The sequence below is a fragment of the Pan troglodytes genome, chromosome 4, assembly GCF_028858775.2.
Source record: "Pan troglodytes isolate AG18354 chromosome 4, NHGRI_mPanTro3-v2.0_pri, whole genome shotgun sequence".
Lineage (NCBI taxonomy): Eukaryota > Metazoa > Chordata > Mammalia > Primates > Hominidae > Pan > Pan troglodytes.
This window is the reverse complement of record NC_072402.2, coordinates 109,755,181-109,778,043: the sequence shown is the minus strand read 5'-3', so window position 1 is coordinate 109,778,043 and position 22,863 is coordinate 109,755,181.

Sequence of the window (22,863 nt, the reverse complement as noted above, 5' to 3'; positions counted from 1 at the left end):
TAGACTTTTTTTTTTTTTCCTGGGTGTATTCACTGGACCAAGGCATTGTGCAAAGTGTTTATTTGAAGCTGCCTTTTTGTCTCTGGTTTTAGAGGTGGGTATGTTAGTGAGGTATTTTTGGTGTTGAAGCTTTGAGGTGTGATCCAGCAGGTGACACTTAGGCTTATTGGTCAATTGGTAGACTCTTGTTTGGTTCTGTGGCTCCCCTATGTTTTCTCACAGTTATAGCCATGTTCCCTCTTAACGTTCTGACAGTGTGGGTTCTTCTCCCCCTCAAGTGCTGGCTGTAGATCATGACTTGGCACTCCTGGACTACCCACTGCAGCTCTGGGGTGATCTCAGTGTTTATGTTCCTTCCCCGATTTGTAGGCAGCAGAGAAAGAGATCTTAGTAATAGTTGTGGCCAAGGATTGTTTGCTTGTCTCCTGGGGGCTCCACACCAGAATGATGCAGGTCAGCAATTGCTTAGTGCAGTCAGATCAGGATGGAAGGTCTGTGCTGTGGGCCCAAGCCAGGGGTTCGCTGTCTGGTGATGAGCAGCGGGGTATGTATGGGACCCATGGGAGATGGACTGGCCTCCTCTCCTTGGGTCAACTGCAGCTTGTTGGAGGTGTGGATAACGTACTTAGGGTTTTTGCTCCTTCATTATTCCAAGGATGGCAAGGGCAGTTCCACTGCAGAGGGTGTAGCAGAGAGGCTTTCAGTTGCCCCTGGAGGCTCTGTACAGGGAATTGCTGGGTTGCTACTGGCTTAATAGCTCTGGTTGGGTGTGGCTGGAGGCCCAGGCCTGGAGGACCTGCCAGGTGAGGAAATATGGAAACAGACACCCATGTAACCATCTGGCCACTTTTCCGTAGGGCTGCTGTGAAATGCTTAGGGCCCACTCCAGTCCGTAGTTGCCTTGGATTTTCTAGAACCTGGAAGTATCACCAGTGAAGTCTACAAAACGGCAAAGATGCCAGCCTGCCCCTTCCTGTGGGAGCTTTTTCCCAGGGAGGTATAGGCCTGTTGCTGGCCCAAAGGAACCAATAGGATGAGACTGGAGACCCCATTTGGGAAGTCCCACCCAGTGAGGAGGAACAGGATCAGGGACCCACTTAAAGAAGCAGTCTGGCCACCTTTTGATAGAGCAGCTGTGCTGGGCTGGGGGTCCACTTCAGCACCTGGTCACCTCAGACACTCTAAAGCCCAAAGGCTGGAATGACTGAGTCACCCAAACAGTAAAAGTAATGACCAGCCTCTTACTCTAGCAGCTCTGTCCCAGGAAGCTTACAAATATTTGTTGGCTGGAGAACACTGACAGGGTGGCTGGAGGTCCCACTTGGGAGGTCCTGCCCAGCGAGGAAGAATGGGATCCAGGACCTACTTAAAGCAGCAGTCTGGCCACGTTTTTATAGAGCAACTATGCTGTGCTGGGGCATCCCTTTTATCCCCAGTCGGCTCAGACTCTCCCATGCCTGAAGGCTGAAACAGCTAAGTTGCAGAAACAACAAAGATGGCAGCCCACCCCTCCCTCTGGAAGCACTGTCCCACAGAGAATTCAACTCTTTGTTGACCGGAGAACACCGACAGGCATGGCTGGAGGTGACCCCCGGTTGGGAGGTCCCTCCCAGTGAGGAGGAATGGAATTGGGCACCTGCTTAAAGCAGCAGTCTGGCCATGTTTTGATAGAGCAGCTGTGCTGTGAGTTACCTTCTGCCCCTGGTCTGCTAAGAATCTTCAAAGCCTGAAGACTGGAACAGCTAAGGCACCTAAACAGCAAAGATGGCAGCCCGCCCCCTCCCCCCCTCCCCCTAGGAGCTCCTTCTTAGGGAGGTACAATGTCGCTACCAGTGGCTGGCTGGGATTCCAAGCCAGTGGGTCTTATCTTGTGAGGTGCCATGCAAGTGGGGCCTACAGACTGTCACAGCTCAGCCCGCTGGATTTAGCATTTTTCCTAGGGGTATATATGGGGGTCTAAACTCACACTTAGTCAGAGCTGCAGCTACTTTTCCTGGACAGCCTGAGTATCTAAGGCTCCAGGGTCTCCAAACATGCCTGAGCAGCTGCTCTGCCGAGACTCCACATAGCTCTGTCTGTTAGACTGAAGGCCCTTGTGGTGTGGGTTCACAAGGAGCTCTCCTGACCCTAGGGTTGCAAAGATCCATAGGAGAAGCATGGTTTCCCGGGGTCACACGTTCACTCGTTGCTTCTTTGGGTGGGGGAGGTTCCCCTGGCTCTGGGTTGCTCCCAGATGGGCTGTTGTTCTGCCTCTCCTCCCCTCCCCTCCCCTCCTCTCCTCTCTCCTCTGACAGAGTCTCACTTTGTTTCCCAGGTTGGAGTGCAGTGGTGCTATCTCAATTCACTGCAACCTCCATCTCCTGGGTTCAAGTGATTCTCATGCCTCAGCCTCCCAAGTAGCTGTGACCACAGGCACACGCCACCATGCCCAGCTAATTTGTATTTTTATTATTGATGGGGTTTTGCCATGTTGGCCAGCCTGGTCTTGAACTCCTGACCTCAAGTGATCTGCCCACTTTGGCCTCCCAAAGTGCTGAGATTACAGGCATGAGCCACAGCGCCTGGCTGCTGTCTTGCTTTTCTTCATTCTCCATGGGTCAAATTGTTTGCTTGATTATTCCCAATGCGAGTACCTGGATGTTTCTGTTGAAGGTATTGTATTTACTCACTCATTCCATTCCTCTTCATGAGAGTCATGCACACTAGCTGCTTCTAGTCAACCATCTTGGCCTCTCCCTCAAGTGATACTTCTCTTGCTGAGGGTTTTGGGCTTCCTCTTGGGTCTGGCCCCTGTTGCCAACTCCCAGAATTTCTTGTGGAGTAGGTTCCTCTGCAGGCAGTGCTCGTGCTTGCCATTTGTGGATGTGTGCCTGCTCCCACTGCAGCACTCTTCTCACCCTGGGTCAGTTGTAAACCAGGCTGTGTCACCCCCTAGTTCTGGGGAAGTACTAGGGGAAGATCGCACCACTGCACTCCAGCCTGATGACAGAGCGAGACTCCAGCTCAAAAAAACCAAACAAACCATTTCATAGATGTAATAAGTTATTTTAAACTGATGAAAATCAAACTTTGATTACAACAAAATAAAAGAAACAAAGGAAAAACTAAAAATCTATACACTTTAACTTCATCCTCCATACATTTTGACTTTTTATTATCTACATTAAATATTTTTACATTGTCTGTCTCTCATCAGTTTGCTGTGGTTATTATTATTTTTGATATATTTGTCTTTTAGTCTTCATACTAGAGATATAAATGTTACATACCATGATTACAGTATTAGAGTATTCTGAATTTGTCTGCTTACCTAATATTACTACTGAGTTTTATTTCTTAATTGTTTTCTTTTGGCACTTTATCATCCTTTTCTTTCAGATTAAAAAACTCCCTTTAATCTGAAATGGGTGAGAAATGACCCACTTCTCATAAGATGGGTGTAGTGGTGTGATGGTTAATACTGAGTGTCAACTTGATTGGATTGAAGGATGCAAAGTATTATTGCTGGGTGTGTCTATGAAGATGTTGCTAAAGGAGACTAACATTTGAGTCAGTGGACTAGGAAAGGCAGATCCACCCTTAATCTGGGTGGGCACAATCTAATCAGCTGCCAGCAAGTCCAGAATAAAAGCAGGCAGAACATGAAAAGACTAGACTGGCTTAGCCTCCCAGCCTACATCTTTCTCCCTTGCTGGATGCTTCCTGCCCTCTAACATTGGACTACAAGTTCTTCACCTTTTGGCCTCATACTGGCTTCCTTGCTCCTCAGCTTGCAGATGGCCTATTGTGGGACCTTGTGATTGTGTGAGTTAATAGTCCTTAATAAACTCTCCTTATATATATACATCTGTCTCATTAGTTCTGTCGATATGGAGACCTCTGACTAATACAGAATTTGAAACTAGGAGTGATTCTAGAGGAACAGAATATTAAGGGTGGAGTTCTTTGATTGGTTTTGGGGTTTCTGGAGTTGGCTGCTTAATGTGATTAGACCCAAAGATGCTAAGGACTCGACTCCTAATAGTATGGAGAACATTGATAGTCCTTGGCATGAACTCTTTAGAGAGTTATGCAAAATAAATGCATTTGACACTTGTGATTCACTAATCATCAGAGGCAAGGACTTTAGTGACTCTATACATAATACCTTTTACCATATGTGGAGAACCAAGGAACATAATGAAGTTGGTTGGTTGCTCCTCAGTTCACTGGACAAAGTGAAGAAAGGAAATGATGAACTCAGGGATTCTAACTCCCTGCCTCAGAAGCAGATACTGAGTCTCAAATCTTCCAAGATTGCTCTGAGTGAGGATCTTATCTCCTGTAGAGAAAGAGCTAGAATTGTGGAAAATCAGACACAGGCTTTTATCATGAGAGTGGCTGACCTGCCATGAAAGGTGTGTGCACAGCCTTGCCAGGTGTCTACTGTTAAAGTGAGGGCATTGATCAGAAAAAAATGGGACCCAGCAACTTGGAATGGGGATGTGTGAGAGGACCCCAATGAAGCTGGGGACACTGAGCTTATAGACTGTAATGAACCTTTTTTTGCCAGAAGAAACAGCTTCCACATTCTCAGTAGTGGCAACATCCTCTCCCTGACCCATGCTGCCATCAGCTTTTCCACCATTGTCTGAAGAGATAAACCCTACACTGTCTGAGGCAACAGTGATGGCCTCCCCCGAGGCAGTTGCCAGGCAAGACAATGTTGATTCTCCTCAGGACCCACCCCCACACCCCTGTTTCTTCTAGACCTATAACTAGACTAAAGTCCCAGCAGGCCCTTAGAGGTGAGGTTCAGAGTGTAACCCATGAGGAGGTCAGCTACACTGAAAAAGAACTACTTGAATTTTCTAATTTATATAAGCATAAATCTGGAGAACAGGCATGGGAATGAATATTAAGGGTGTGCAATAATGGTGGGAGGAACAGAGGTGGATCAGCCTGAATTTATTGATTTGGGCCCAGTAAGCAGTGATTCTGCATTTAATTTTGCAGCTTGGGGAGTTAAAAAAAGGTTCTAATAGTTTGCTTGCTTGCTTAGCTGAAATATGGATTAAAAGATGGCCCATTGTGAGTGAGCTGGATATGCCCAATGTCTTTTTGTTTAATGTAGAAGAAGGGATCTAAAGGCTTGAGGGATAGGGATGCTAGAGTGGATTAGTCACTTTTGACCTACTTATCCCAGATGGGAGAGTCCAAAAGATATATCCTTGACCAATACTTTGTGAAATAGATTTGTGAGGGGAGCACCTGCATCCTTGAAGAGCTCTGTGATTGCTCTTCTCTGTATGCCAGATATTACAGTAGGAACTGCAGTCACTCAACTACAAAATTTAAATGCAATAGGAATAACTGATCCTGAGGTGCCAGGGGCCAAGTGGCAAGTGGTGGCACTCAACCTTCAAAGGCAAGGTGGGTGTAGCTACTATAATAGACAGCAGAGGCAAAGCAGCCATCAGAATAGTCTGACTCATGTAGAGCTCTGGCATTGGACAATAAATCAGTTTTCTCATGTAGAGCTCTGGCATTGGCTAATAAATCAGTTTTCCTAGAAGTGAAATTGATAGGAAGCCTACTGCATTCTTATTTAATTTATATAAGCAGCAAACTTCCAGGTTGAATGGGCAACAAACTAATTTGAATTATAAAAACAGAGAATCACAGCCCCTCAATTAATTTCCAGACTTGAGCCAGTTTACAGACAGGAAGCCTTGAATGAAGGGGAGGCTGGGTCCCCTTGAGGAAGGACCTCACTACATTATTGACAGTTTATGCAGTGAATCTTTGTCCCATCTTTCCCCAAGGAGACCTCCGGCCTTTTACCACGGTAACTGTGCACTGGGGAAAGGGAAATGATCAGACATTTCAGGGACTACTGGACACTGGCTCTGAGCTGATGTTTATTCCAGGGGACCCAAAACACCACTGTGGTCCTCCAGTTAAAGTAGGGGCTTTTAGAGGTCAGGTAATTAATTGGAGTTTTAGCTCAGGTCTGGCTTACTGTGGGTCCAGTGGTCTCTGGACTAATCCTGTGGTCATTTCCTCAGTGCCATAATGCATAATTTGTATAGACATACTTAGCAGTTAGTAGAACCCCCATATTGGCTCCCCAACTAGTAGGATGAGGGCTATTATGGTGGGAAAGGCCAAATGGAAGCCATTAGAGCTGCCTCTACCTAGAAAAATAGTAAATCAAAAACAATATCGCATCCCTGGAGGAATCACGGAGATTAGTGCCACCATCAAGGACTTGAAAGATGCAGGGGTGGGGATTCCCACCACATCCCCATTCAACTCTATTTGGCCCATGCAAAAGACAGATGGATCTTTCAGAATGACCATGGATTGTTGTCAGCTTAACCGAGGGGTGACTCCAATTGCAGTTGCTGTACCAGATGTGGTTTTATTGCTTAAGCAAATTAAGACATCTCCTGGTACCTTGTATACAGCTATTGATTTGGCAAATGCCTTTTTATCCATTCCTGTCCATAAGGTGCACCAGAAGCAATTTGCCTTCAGCTGGCAAGGCGAGGAATATACCTTTATCATCCTACCTCAGGAGTATATCAACTCTCCGTCTTTGTGTCATAATCTTATTCAGAGAGACCTTGATCGCTTTTCACTTCCGCAAGGTACCACACTGGTCCATTACATTGATCATATTATGCTAACTGGGTCCAGTGAGTGAGAAGTAGCAAACAAACTGGACTTATTGGTGAGACGTTTACATGCCAGATGATGGGAAATAAATCTGAGTAAAATTCAGGGACCTTCTACCTCAGTAAAATTTCTAGTGGTCCAGTGTTTGGGGCTTGTCGAGATATTCCTTCTAAGGTGAAGGATAAGTTGCTGCATTTGGCCCCTTCTACAATCAAGAAAGAGGCACAATGCCTAGTGGGCCTGTTTGGATTTTGGAGGCAACATATTTGTCATTTGGGTGTGTTATTCTGGCCCATTTATCAAGTGACTCAAAGGCTGCCAGTTTTGAGTGGGGTCCAGTACAGGAGAAGGCTCTGCAACAGGTCCAGGCTGCTGTGCAAGCTGCTCTCCCACTTGGGCCATTTGACCCGGCAGATCCAATGATGCTTGAGGTGTCAGTGGCAGATAAAGATGCTGTTTGGAGCCTCTGGCAGGCCCCCATAGGTGAATCACAGCAGAGGCCTCTAGGATTTTGGAGCAAGGCCCTGCCATCTTCTGCAAATAACTACTCTCCTTTTGAGACAAAGCTCTTGGCCTGTTACTGGGCTTTGATGGAAACTGAATATTTGACTACAGGTCATCAAGTCACCATGCATCCTGAACTGCCTATTATGAACTATGTGGTTTCTGACCCATCTTGCCATGAAGTAGGGCATGCACAGCAGCATTTCATCATAAAATGGAAATGGTGTATATGTGATTGGGTTTGAGGAGGTCCTGAAGGCACAAATAAGTTAATGAGGAAGTGGTTCAAATGCCCATGGTCTCCTCTCCTGCCACCCTGCCTTCTCTCCCCAAGTCTGCACTGATGGTCTCCTGGGGAGTTCCCTATGATCAGTTGACAGAGGAAGAGAAGACTAGGGCCTGGTTCACAGATGGTTCTGCACAATATGCAGGCACCACCCCAAAGTGGACAGCTCCAGCACCACAGCACCTTTACAGGACATCCCTGAAGGACAGCAGTGAAGGAAAATCTTCCCAGTGGTCAGAACTTTGAGCAGTGCACCTGGTTGTGCACTTTGCGTGGAAGGAGAAATGGCCAGATATGTGATTATATACTGATTGCTGGGCTGTAGCCAATGGTTTGGCTGGATGGTCAGGCACTTGGAAGAAGCATGATTGAAAAATTGGTGACAAAGAAATTTGGGGAAGAGGTATGTGGATGGACTTCTCTGAGTGGCCCAAAACTGTGAAGATATTTGTATGACCTCAGCAGAAGAGGATTTTAATAATCAAGTGGTTAGGATGACCCATTCTGTGGACAACACTCAGCCTCTTTCACCAGCCACCCTTGTCATCACCCAATAGGCCCATGATCAAAGTGGCCATGGTGGCAGGGATGGAGGTTACACATGTGCTCAGCAACATGGACTTCCACTCACCAAGGCTGACCTGGCTAAGGCCACTGCTGAGTGTCCAATTTGCCAGCAGCAGAGACGAGCACTGAGCCCTCGATATGGCACCATTCCTTGGGGTGATCAGCCAGCTACTTGGTGGCAGGTTGATATATTGGACTACTTCTATTATGGAAAGGGCAGCAGTTTGTCTTCACTGGAATAGATACTTATTCCGGATATGGGTCCACCTATCCTGCATGCAATGCTTCTGCCAAGACTACCATCTGTGGACTCACAAAATGCCTTATCCACTGTCATGTTATTCCACACAGCATTGCCTCTGACTAAAGCACTCACTTTATGGCTAAAAAAGTGTAGCAATGGGCTCATGCTAATGGAATTCACTGGTCTCACCATATTCCCCATCATCCTAAAGCAGCTGGATTGATGGAATTGTGGAATGGCCTTTTGAAGTCACAATTACAACACCAACTAGGTGACAATACTTTGCAGGGCTGGGGCAAAGTTCTCCAGGAGGCTGTGTGCTCTGAATCAGCTTCCAATATATGATACTGTTTCTCCCATAGCCAGGATTCAGGGGTCCCGGAATCAAGTGGTGAAAGTGGAAGTGGCACCACTCACCTTCACCCATAGTGACCCACTAGCAAAATTTTTGCCTTCTGTTCCCTCAGCATTACATTCTGCTGGCCTAGAGGTCTTAGTTCCAGAGGGGAGAATGCTGCCACCAGGAAATACAACGATTATTCCATTAAGCTGGAAATTAAGATTGCCACCTGTATACTTTGGGCTTCTCCTACCTTTAAGCCAACAGGCTAAGAAGGCAGTTACAGTGTTGGCTGGGGTGATTGACCTGGATTATCGAGATGAAATCAGTCTATGAAGAGTATGCATGGAATACAGGAGATCCATTAGGGTGTCTCTTAGTATTACCATGCCCTGTGATTAAAGTCAATGGGAAACTACAACAGCCCAATCCAGGAAGGACTACAGATGGCCCAGACCCTTCAGGAATTGGTCCACTCTTCTAGGAAAAAAAACCATGGCCTGCTGAAGTGCTTGCTGAAGGCAGAGAATACAGAATGGATAGCAGAAGAAGGTAGTCATTAATACCAGCTACGACTACGTGATTGTAATTGTCATGAGTATTTCCTTCTCTTTTTGTTAAAAACAGGTTTGTGCATGTATACACTTCTACTAAGAAAATATCTCTGTTTCCTTTTGTCCTTTATCATGTGACGTAAGATTTATTGACTTCATATCAGCATTTGTGTTGTTAACTTTATGTATACACATCATAGTATACATATAAATATATCATAATATATAATATATTGTACATATGCCTATAATACACGTTAATGTGTATTATGTATTTGTATATATACATATATCGTGTATATATGCATATATAATATGTACATACATGTGTGATGTAGGTATGTATATATATGTATTTAAAAATATTCATGTGATTTCTTGTTATGTAGGAAAAAACTCACTGCAATTGATTGTTTACATGGCCTCTATTTCAGGCAAAATTGTTTATCTTCATTAATCTTTTAGTTTAGTAAGCAATAGGATAGCTGACACAGTTAGGATTCTTAGCTAAAGAACTCTAAAGAAATAGGTGACATATACAAATTAGAAAATCTGATGAAGGATCAATTACAAATATGTTGGTAGGTATAGGAGAACCAGAGGTTAGTGCAAGAATCCAGAGCTAAGGGGGTGGAATTTTACTGCCCCTACACTGAAAGGAACAAGGGAAGGGAGATGCTACTAGAAGCCAGAGAATAGATGGTAGGAAACACAGGTTGAGAGAACCAGTGACTTTCTCTTCATGGATGCTGCCAAAGTGACCCCTCCAAGAAGGGAATCAGAGGAATAATATCCTGACTTCATTTTCTTGCATCTTTCCTTTTTTGCTTGAGCTTCCCCATTGGCTGAACCCAACCAGAAGCTTAAATTCACAGAAGCCTTTTGGGTAAGAGCAGAGTGTAAAGGAGGCATAATGAATCTGTATAGGGCAAATAGAAAATAGCTAAATGTTTCAGTCGAAGCATGTATCCTTACATTGTCTGACAAATCTTATGGCTTAGAAGCATGGTATGCTAACTTAATATCTTCTTCGCTCTACTAATAGAAAGGAAAAACACCTTTGCTCCCTGAATACATGTTACTAACTAGATAAGGATGAATTTACATTTTTATCCCTATCCTATTTTTTAAAAATATTACTCATTAAAAATAAAGTATATGGAACCAAAAAGCAAACAAAACACCCCTAATTATTAGTCTAGGTAAATAATCTATAACATTTCTTTTATCTACCTGTATATTATATATATATGAATATTATTTAAAATGAACAATACATATTAAGGTACATGAACTATTATAGATTTGAACTGATAATACTAAGTTCCCAGCTTAAATTTGCTGGTCATAATGATGACATCAAAAAGATCTTTCATCCACTATTATGGTAATTAAGTAAATAGTTGTATCAATCAAGGCAGGTTGGGTTATAGAGCTGTAATAAATAATTCTCAAATTGCAGTGGCTTGAAACAAGAACACACCCAAGGATGGCCAGCAGCAGGTCTCTGCTCTTCACAGTCACTCAGAGACCCAGAATGAAGGTGCACCCCATCTTGTGATACTGCCAACTCATATGATCATATTTATGTGATCAACATGGCAGAGCAGAACTCTGGGGGCCTCACAGCAGTAATTAAATGTTTCTGCCTGGAAGAGGCACCCAGCAGTTCCACTAATAACATTGATCAGAATTAAAAATTTGCTAGGAAGTAGAGTTTTCTGTGTTGAGGAGGAAGATCTGAACATTGGTGAACACTGATAATGTCTACCACAGCATGAGGTTCATTTCTGTCTTTAGTTGCATGAGATGAAGACACCTTATGAATTAATACTCTTCCTCTTTTGTATATTCTTTCTTGATACTCAGCCACAATCTGCCTCTAATTTTAATCTTTGTGCTTTTATTTTATTTTATTTTAGCATTATCTTCTCCATTTCTTCTCTCTTTTTTGAAATTATACTTTAAGTTCTGGGATACATGTGCAGAACATACACGTTTGTTACATAGGTATACACGTGCCATAGTGGTTTGCTGTACCTATCAACCCATCACCTACATTAGGTATATCTACTAATGCTATCCCTGCCCTGGTCTCCCATCCTGTGACAGGCCCTGGTGTGTGATGTTCCCCTCCCCATGTCCATGTATTCTCACTGTTCAGCTCCCACTTATTAGTGAGAACGTGTGCTGTTTGGTTTTCTGTTCCTGTGTTAATTTGCTGAGAATGATGGTTTTCACCTTCATCCATGTCCATGCAAAGGACATGAACTCATCCTGTTTTATGGCTGCATAGTGTTCCATGGTGTATATGTGCCACATTTTCTTTATCCAGTCTATTATTGATGGGCATTTGGGGTGGTTCCAACTCTTTGCTATGGTGAACAGTGCTGCAATAAACATACATGTGCCTGTGTCTTTATAGTAGAATGATTTATAATCTTTTGGGTATATATCCAGTAATGGGATCGCTGGGTCAAATGGTATTTCTGGTTCTAGATTGTTAAGGAATCGCCACACTGTCTTCCACAATGGTTGAACTAATTTACACTCCCACCAACAGTGTAAAAGTGTTCCTATTTCTCCACATCCTCTCCAGCACCTGTTGTTTCCTGATTTTTTAATGATCGCCATTCTAACTGGTGTGAGATGGTATCTCATTGTGGTTTTGATTTGCATTTCTCTAATGACGAATGATGATGAACTTCATTTTCATATATTTGTTTGCTGCATAAATATCTTCTTTTGAGAAGTGTCTGTTCATATCCTTCACCCACTCCTTGTTTTTTTCTTGTAAATTTGTTTAAGTTCTTTGTAGATTCTGGATATTAGCCCTTTGTCAGATAGACTGCAAAAGTTTACTCCCATTCTGTAAGTTGCCTGGTCACTCTGATGATAGTTTCTTTTGCTGCACAGAAGCTCTGTAGTTTAATTAGATTCCATTGGTCAATTTTGGCTTTTGTTGCCCTTGCTTTTGGTGTTTTAGTCATGAAGTCTTTGGCCATGCCTATGTCCTGAATGGTGTTGCCTAGGTTTTCTTCTAGAGTTTTCATGGTTTTAGGTCTTGCATTTAAGTCTTTAATCCATCTTGAGTTGATTTTTGTATAAGGTGTAAGGAAGGGGTCCAATTTCAGTTCTCTGCATATGGCTAGCCAGTTTTCCCAGCACCATTTATTAAATAGAGAATCCTTTCCCCAGTGCTTGTTTTTGTCAGAATTGTCAAAGATCAGATGATTGTAGATGTGAGGCTTTATTTCTGAGGCCTCTTTTCTGTTCCATTGGTATATCTATCTATCTATCTATCTATCTATCTATCTATTTTGGTACCAGTACCATGCTGTTTTTGTTACTGTAGCCTTGTAATATAGTTTGAAATCAGGTAATGTGATGCTCCAGCTTTGTTCTTTTTGCTTAGGATTGTCTTGGCTATATGGGCTCTTTTTTGGTTCCACATGAAACTTAAAGTAGTTTTTTCTAATTCTGTAAAGAAGATCAATGGTAGCTTGATGGGGATGGCATTGAATCTATAAATTACTTTGGGCAGTATGGCCATTTTCACAACATTGATTCTTCCTATCCATGAGCATGGAATGTTCTTCCATTTATTTGTGTCCTCTTTTATTTCGTTGAGCAGTGGTTTGTAGTTCTCCTTGAACAGGTCCTTCGTATCCCTTGTAAGTTGGATTCCTAGATATTTTATTCTCTTTGTAGCGATTGTGAATGGGAGTTCACTCATGATTTGGCTCTCTGTTTGTCTATTATTGTAGTATAGGAATGTTTGTAATTTTTGCACATTCATTTTCTATCCTGAGACTTTGCTGAAGTTGCTTTTTAGCTTAAGGAGTTTTTGGGCTGGGATGATGGGGTTTTCTAAATATACAATCATGTCATCTGCAAAAAGAGGCAATGTAACCTTCTCTCCCTATTTGAATACGCTTTCTTTCTCTTTCCTGATTGCCCTGGCCAGAACTTCCAATACTGTGTTGAATAGGAGTAGTGAGAGAGGGCATCCTTGTCTTGTGCTGGTTTTCAAAGAGAATGTTTCCAGCTTTTGCCCCTTCAGTATGATATTGGCTGTGGATTTGTCATAAACAGATCTTATTATTTTGAGATACATTCTATCAATACCTAGTTTATTGAGAGTTTTTAGCATGAAGGGGTGTTGAATTTTATTGAAGGCCTTTTCTGCATCTATTGAGATAATCACATGGTTTTTGTTATATGATGGATTACGTTTATTGATTAACCGTTGTATTTAAGTTTGTTTTTGTGGTAGCAGATAACAGTCTTATTTTTTCATGTTCAGCACTCCCTTAAAGACCTCTTTTAAGACAGGTATGGTGGTAATGGATTTCCTTAGGGTTTGCTTGCCTGTAAAGGATTTTATTTCTCCTTTGATTATTAAGCTTAGTATGCTGTTTTCAGGAGAAAGACAGGACTCCCAATTCAATAAATGATGGTGGGATAATTAGCTATCCACATGCACAAGATTGGAACTGGACCCTTTCCTTACACCACATTTAAAAAATCAACTTAAGATGGATTAAACACTTAAACATAAACCTAAAACTATGAAAACCCTGGAAGAAAATCTAGGAAATACCATTCTGGACATAGGCCTTCACAAAGATTTCTTTGTGAAGACTCCAAAAGCAATTTCAACAACAAAATAAATTGACAAGTGGGACCTAATTAAACTAAAGAGCTTCTGCGCAGCAAAAGAAACTATCAACAGAGTAAACAGACAACCTACAGAATGGAGACAATATTTGCAAACTATGCATCTGACAGTTGTCTAATATCCAGCATCTATGAGGAACTTAAATTTACAAGAAAAGAACAACCCCATTAAAAAATAGGCAAAGAACACGTATACCTATGTAACAAACCTGCATGTTCTGCACATGTATCCCAGAACTTTAAAAATTAAAAAATAAGCAAAGAACATGAACAGACACTTCTTAAAAGAAGAAGTACAAGTGGCCAACATACATATGAAAAAATCCTCAACATGACTAATCATCAGAGAAATGCAAATCAAAACCACAATGAGATACCATCTCATAGCAGTCAGAATGGCTGTTAAAAAGTAAAAAACATAACAGATGCTGGCGAAGTTGCAGAGAAAAGGGAATGCTTATAAACTGCTGATGGGAAGGTAAATTAGTTCAGCCACTGTGAAAAGCAGTTTGGAGATTTCTCAGAGAACTACCAACAGAACTACTATTTGAACAGCACTACCCAGCAATCCCATTACTTGATCTATACTCAAAGGAATATAAATTATTCTAACATAAAGACACATGCATGTGTATGTTCATCACAGTACTTTTCACAACAGCAAAGACATAGAATCAACCTAGGTGCCCATCAACAGTGGACTGGATAAAGCAAATGTAGTACATATACGCCATGGAATGCTACACAGCCATAAAAAAGAGTGAAATCATGTCACAGGCAGCAACATGGACGCAGAAACAGAAAACCAAATACTGTATGCTCTCACTTATAAGTGAGAACTAAACATTGAGTACACACGGACATGAAGAAGGGAACAATAGGCACCAAGACTTACTTGGTGGTGGAGGGTGGGAGGAGGGTAAAGATTAAAAACTACTTGCCAGGTACTATGCTAACTACCTGGGTGGCTAAGTCATTTGTACACCAAACCCCAGCAACACGCAATGTACTCACGTAAGAAACCTGCACATATACCCTTGAACCTAAAATACAAGTTACAAGAAGATTAAATAAATAAATAATCCTTGGAGTTCTGTTACCAGGGTTTCTTTCTTCCTGAGGTCAGCTGCAGTGGAGTTTTGCTCATCAAAGAGTCATCATTTTGAATTTTGGATCTGTCTTAAGATGACCACACGTTTCCCTTGAAGAAGAATCTAGAAGTAGACTATAGAAGGAAAAGACTATCTTGCTCTAAATGCATATATAAGATTTGAATTAAAGTGTCTGTGAGGTACAATTATTTAGCAGTTATGAGGGCTGTCATCCAGAAGATAAAAAGGGTATAAAGAAGCAAGCTGTTATTTTTTTTTAATGAAGGCTGCCCAGAGACACGTAAGGTGTGCATGTGTCTGTCAAATATACACACCTCTAAACTATTACCAAGTTACAGAAGATGGGTTGGTGCTGACTGCCATATCTGTAAGTCATCCCTATGTTTAGCAGTGTAACAAAAAATAAATTCCTCAGGGAACTTTGGCTCTCTGTCTTCGAAATAATTTATGTGTTGATTGGGAGAGTTGGTTACTAAACTATATTTCTCTAAGCACCTTCATCATTTTTATTATTGCCTACACTGTGGAAATATAAATATGTAGGAACATACAAAATAATATATATAAAGCAATTTAATATATTGTTTATTATGTAATAGTCAATACTGTACTAAACTGAATTGTTATGGTACTGACCCAATGCAAAGAAGGATTCAAAAATTTAGTTCAAAAGGTAAAAACTCTCATCTTTACTCTGCTGAGTAAGGATAAAAATTCCTAGGAGGCCTTCTGCTGATAAGACATTTCCAAAGTATTAATAAGGAGTAGTACTGTCCAAGTAAGTTCTTTGATTCTTAGTTTTATTGGAAACATCACAAACTATCTTGATATAAACAACTTTCTGCTGCTTCCCCAACAGAGTTCTTAGATTGCTGACTTGGCAAAGTACAATAATTTCCATTTCTTTTAGATCATTATTTATATAACTCAGCACTAGCTTTCCAACTTTTCTTGCCTAATGGTTCTTAAAATCAACAATCTGAGCACTTTAGAGAGACAGATTGTGTCAGTGTTGGGTGTTAAAGGTAAAGCTTTGATGGAGACCATTCCATTCTCTTCTATCTTTTCAGTCATTGAGCAAAGAGGGAGAGAGGCCACAGCTGGGATGGAAGTAATAAACTGTCTCTTTGGGGGGCTTAAGATAAAGACTGGGTAAGCAAAAAGTAGGAGTGAAACCAATGTGGAAGAAATGCTTTCTCTCTAAGCTTGCTTGCATTTTTATTTTACTTTGAAATATTTGATCATTTCAAAAATCATATATACTTGTTATAAAAAATTAAATGCTGTGCAAATATTTAACAATAAGATGAAATTCCTCTATAATCTTACTCTCCAGAAGCAATTGTGACCAACAGTTTGTAGACATTTTTCCAGAACTTATTTTTCATATTTTTATGTAGCAATTCTTTCTTCTCCTTCCCCTATTCTTTTTCCTCCTCCTCTGGTTTCCTCTCTTCCTTTCTCTTCTTCCCTTTTTCCTTTCTATTTATCTCCTACACTTTTCATTCTCCTTTTCTTATTGCTCTTTCCCAGAACCCCTTTTTTCATTTACTCATATCCCTATTTCTCATTTCCCCCTATTCTTCTTTCTGTTTCTGTACTCTAAATTAGTACACACAGTATTGCTGGATCAAAGATTCTTAACTTGTAACATTTTAATAGATTCCTAATAAATATTTTGCTGGTCGATGTATTAGTAATTGCTCTACCAACTAAAGTTGCGTTAAGCCTCTCCAGACACTCGTCAGTACTGGCTAGTATCAATATAAAGATCTAAATAAATCTTTGCCGATCTTGTTTTAATTTGAATTTATTTCTTCTTTTCATAAGTTTATTGGCCCACGATATTTCTTTTACGAGTTGCCTGTTCATGTACATTTTTTCCCGATTGGGCTATTTGCCTTTAATAACCCAGTAACTCAAAACAAGGTTTGCCTTGTGAATTGTTTTATTGTTTGCCTTTAAACAATACTTATTTATACATATATGCTAATATAGTATATATTAATATCTTAGGTATATTGATATATAGTGATAAAGTGTAGGCCTTAGTAAGTTATTTGATTCTTAGTTTTATTGAAAATATCATAAATTATCTTGATATAAACAACTTTCTGTTATCTGGAGGAAAAAGAATAGGGGAAAGAGAAAAAAGAAATTGCTCCATGAAAATCTAAAAAATAAAATTTGGAAGAGTGTTGCTGTTTCTGTGCATTGTCTATACTTTCTCCTTATTGTCTCTATTTATTTTGCTTATGTTGTATTTTGCCTTGCAGAACTTTCAAATTATCTGAACATATGTTTTCATAATTTCTTCTAGTTCTTATGTCATGCTTATAAATATCTCCTCCATTCTAAGCTTATAATATTTACCATAGTTTCATTTAGTTTTTTGTGAATTTACTCTTCCAGCTCTTTGTGTACATTTTTCATCTTTCTGGAATATATTTTGTAACAAAATATAAGGTAATGGATTCAGTGTAATTATTTTCCAAATTGCTGTCCTTTTCCAAGTGGCTAGTTGATTGTAAAACCTTCTTCTTTGAATAGTTACATTTCCCCTCTGCTGATTTAAAATACTGTCATTATCAAAGACTGTATTTCCATATACTTGGGTCTATTTTATTTTGCTAATTCTGGCTATTTCTGTGCTGATACTGTGATGTTTTTATTTACTGTAGCTTTAATATGTTTGAATATCTAAGAGGCTTTTCACTTTCCTTTTGCTAAAATACAGAGCCATTTTAAAAAAGTAGAGTGGGGATATTATTGACTTTTATTTATTTATTTATTTTATTATTATTATTATACTATAAGTTTTAGGGTACATGTGCATAATGTGCAGGTTAGTTACATATGTATACATGTGCCATGCTGGTGCGCTGCACCCACTAACTCGTCATCTAGCATTAGGTATATCTCCCAATGCTATCCCTCCCCCCTTCCCCACCCCACAACAGTCCCCAGAGTGTGATGTTCCCCTTCCTGTGTCCATGTGTTCTCATTGTTCAATTCCCACCTATGAGTGAGAATATGCGGTGCTTGGTTTTTTGTTCTTGTGATAGTTTACTGAGAATGATGATTTCCAATTTCATCCATGTCCCTACAAAGGACATGAACTCACCATTTTTTATGGCTGCATAGTATTCCATGGTGTATATGTGCCACGTTCTCTTAATCCAGTCTATCATTGATGGACATTTGGGTTGGTTCCAAGTCTTTGCTATTGTGAATAGTGCCGCAATAAACATACATGTGCATGTGTCTTTATAGCAGCATGATTTATAATACTTTGGGTATATACCCAGTAATGTGATGGCTGGGTCAAATGGTATTTCTAGTTCTAGATCCCTGAAGAATTGCCACACTGACTTCCAGAATGGTTGAACTAGTTTACAGTCCCACCAACAGTGTAAAAGTGTTCCTATTTCTCCACATCCTCTCCAGCACCTGTTGTTTCCTGACTTTTTAATGATCGCCATTCTAACTGGTGTGAGATGGTATCTCATTGTGGTTTTGATTTGCATTTCTCTGATGGCCAGTGATGGTGAGCATTTTATTCATGTGTTTTTTGGCTGCATAAATGTCTTCTTTTGGGAAGTGTCTGTTCATGTCCTTCACCCACTTTTTGATGGGGTTGTTTGTTTTTTTCTTGTAAATTTGTTTGAGTTCATTGTAGATTCTGGTTATTAGCCCTTTGTCAGATGAGTAGGTTGCGAAAATTTTCTCCCATTTTGTAGGTTGTGTGTTCACTCTGATGGTAGTTTCTTTTGCTGTGCAGAAGCTCTTTAGTTTAATTAGATCCCATTTGTCAATTTTGGCTTTTGTCGCCATTGCTTTTGGTATTTTAGACATGAAGTCCTTGCCCGTGCCTATGTCCTGAATGGTAATGCCTAGGTTTTCTTCTAGGGTTTTTATGGTTTTAGGTCTAACGTTTAAGTCTTTACTCCATCTTGAATTAATTTTTGTATAAGGTGTAAGGAAGGGATCCAGTTTCAGCTTTCTCCATATGGCTAGCCAGTTTTCCCAGCACCATTTATTAAATAGGGAATCCTTTCCCCATTTCTTGTTTTTGTCAGGTTTGTCAAAGATCAGATAGTTGTAGATATGCAGCGTTATTTCTGAGAGCTCTGTTCTGTTCCATTGATCTATATCTCTGTTTTGGTACCAGTACCATGCTGTTTTGGTTACTGTAGCCTTGTAGTATAGTTTGAAGTCAGGTATTGTGATGCCTCCAGCTTTGTTCTTTTGGCTTAGGATTGACTTGGCAATGCAGGCTCTTTTTTGGTTCCATATGAACTTTAAAGTAGTTTTTTCCAATTCTGTGAAGAAAGTCATTGGTAGCTTGATGGGGATGGCATTAAATCTATAAATTACCTTGGGCAGTATGGCCATTTTCATGATATTGATTCTTCCTACCCATGAGCATGGAATGTTCTTCCATTTGTTTGTATCCTCTTTTATTTCATTGAGCAGTGGTTTGTAGTTCTCCTTGAAGAGGTCCTTCACGCCCCTTGTAAGTTGGATTCCTAGGTATTTTATTCTCTTTGAAGCAATTGTGAATGGGAGTTCACTCATGATTTGGCTCTCTAACATCGAATTTGTAGATTAATTTGAGGAAAAATAACACTTTTAAACTATTGAGTCTTTCTGTTCAAAATTAAACTAGTTTTTCAAGTCTTTTATGTTCTGCAGTAGTTTTATACTCTTTTTCTTATAGAAACTATGCATTTCTTGTTAAACTCTCCCGGAATGTTTTGTAGTTCTTGTTTCAATTATTGATATATTTTCCTACTATGTTCTATAAGAAAATACAAAGCTATTTTTGTATATTGAATTTGGGTCCAGGTAAATGCTAAATATCTTGTTTTCTTCTAGTACTTTCTTACTGGCTTACTTTTGGTTTTCCAGATAGACAATCATATAGTCTACAAATCATTAAATTGACTTTTTAAAAATGTTTCTAGATCTTACTCCGATAATCTGTTTTCAGAGTTCTTCCAGAGCAAAGTGAATCTCTGATTGTAATATTGGGCATCCACTCATCTTGCTCCTTATTTTTAATCATTATGCTTCTAGCGTTTTAAGATTAAGCGTGATCCTGGCTTTTGGTTATATATGCTATTATCTTAATTTAGTAACTAGACATTTTTACTATATTGACTTAAATCAGAAATCAATAACTTTTTAAACTGATTTTTATAAAGTAGTTTTTATAAATGAATTTTGCCATTTATTTAGATGACTATGTTATAAAATTCATTTTATAAAATCATTTTTTGCCATTTATTTGGATGACTACATGATGAACATTATTAATAGAATTCTTAATTTTGAGCCATCCTTGCCTTCCTGAAAATATGAACTTTGTTTTTTATGGTGGCAATGATATGCTAACTTTACAAATAATTTGGGAAACATTTCTTCTTTTTTTTTTTTTCATGTGTTCTGGTATAGTTTAAATAGCATGGAATTTTTATCCCTTGGAGATCTGAAATAATTTATTTATGAAACTGGCAGACTTGGTGAAGTTTGAGGAAATAGCTCTTTGAAAATTAAAATAACCTACAATCATGGATTATTTAATTAATATAGTCCAATTATTTAATATAGTCCAATTATTTAATATTGTCCAGATTGTTGTTTAAATTTTTATAGAGCTACTTCCTCAAACTTCCTTGATCCCAGGAGTTGAAGGCCAGTCCGGGCAACATGGAGAAACCTTCTCTCTACCAAAAATACAAAACAATTAGCCAGGTGTGGTGGTGTGCACCTCCTTCCAGCTACTCAGGAGGCTGAAGTGGGAGGATCCCTTGAGCCTGGGAAGCAGAGGTTGCAATGAGCTGAGTGAGACTGCTCCACTTCACTCCAGCCTGGGCAACAGAGTGAGGCTCTGTCTTAAAAAAGGGGGAGGGAAGAGCATTAGGACAAATACCTAATACATGTGGGGCTTAAAACCTAGATGATGGGTTGATGGGTGCAGCAAACCACCATGGCACATGTATACCTATGTAACAAACCCACACATTCTGTGCATGTATCCCAGAACTTAAAGGATAATAAAAAAAAAAGAAAAAAACCCAGAAATTTTTAATTTGAATCATCCACTTTATTTTGGTTTAAGTATTTATTAGCTCAAAATTAGGCAAATCTTTCCATACATAGGCATACCTTGGAGATAGTGTAGGTTTAGTTCCAGACCACAGTAATAAAGCAAATATCATAATAAAGTGAGTAAAAACTCACTCACATTTTTTGGTTTCCCAGTGCATATAAAAGTTAGATTTATACTATACATTAGCCTCTGAAGTGTGCAATAGCATTATATCTAAAAAAATGTAAATAACTTAAAAATACTTGATTGTTTAAAAAAGCTAATGATCATCTGAGCCTTCACAAATCAATCTTTTTGCTGGTAGAAAGGGTTGCCTCGATTTATTTATTTATTTTTGTATTTATTTATTTATTTTTTAAGACGGAGTTTCACTCTTGTTGCCAGGCTGGAGTACAGTGGTGTGATCCCAGCTCACTGCAACCTCCACCTCCCATGTTCAAGCGATTCTCCTGCCTCAGCCTCCCAAGTAGCTGGGATTACAGGTGCACACCACCATGCCCAGATATGTTTTGTATTTTTAGTACAGATGGGGTTTTGTCATGTTGGCCAGGCTGGTCTCGACCTCCTGACCTCAGGTGGTCCTCCCGCCTCAGCCTCTCAAAGTGCTGGGATTACAGGTGTAAGCCACTGTGCCTGGCCTGCCTCGATTTTGATGGCTAGTGTCTGATCATGGTGGCAGTTGCTGAAAGTTGGGGTGGCTGTAGCAATTTCTTCAAATAATACGACAAGGAACTTTGTCACATCGTTGGACTCTTTCATTCATGAAAAATTTCTCTGTAGCCTGCAGTGCTCTTTGATAGCATTTTACCCATTGTAGAACTTCTTTACAACTTGGAGTCAATTGTCTCAAACTCTGCTGCTACTTTATCAACTAAGTTTATGTACTATTCAGAAAACTTCTTGTCATTTTAACAACAGCATCTTCACCAGGAGTGAATTACGTCTCTAGAAACCTGTTTCTTTGCTCATGCATAAGAAGCAATTCCTTATTCATTCAAGTTTTATCGTGAAATTGCAGCAATTTAGTCACATCTTCCAGCTCCCTTTTTAATTGTGGTTCTCTTGCTATTTCTACCACATCTGCAGTTCTTTCTTCCACTGAAGTCTTGAACCCCTTAAAGTAATCCAAGAGGGTTGAAACCAGCTTCTTCAAAATTCCTGTTAATGTTGATATTTATATCCACATATAACTTGTGGCAGCTTCTACATCTGTGCTTGCTGCTTCACCTTACACTTTTAAGTTATGCAGTTGGCCTCTTTTGTTAAACTTTATGAACCATCCTCTGTTAGCTTCAGACTTTTTTTCTGCAGCTTCCTCACCTCTCTCTGCCATGATAGAATTGAAGAGAGATAGGGCCTTGCTCTGGATTAGGTTTTGGCTTAAGGGAATGTTGTGGCTGGTTAAATCGTCCATCCACATCACTAAAACTTTCTCCATATCAGTGATAAGGCTGTTTTGCTTCTTATCATTCATGTATTCACCAAAATACTACTTTCTTACAAGGGATGTGAAGGACCTCATCAAGGAGAATTACAAACCACTGCTCAATGAAATAAAAGAGGACACACACAAATGGAAGAACATTCCATGCTCATGGATAGGAAGAATCAATATCGTGAAAATGTCCATACTGCCCAAGGTAATTTATAGATTTAATGCTATCCCCATCAAGCTACCAATGTTAATTTTACCAATTCACAGAATTGGAAAAAAACTACTTTAAAGTTCATATGGAATCGAAAAAGAGCCCGCATTGCCAAGACAATCCTAAGCCAAAAGAACAAAGCTGGAGGCATCATG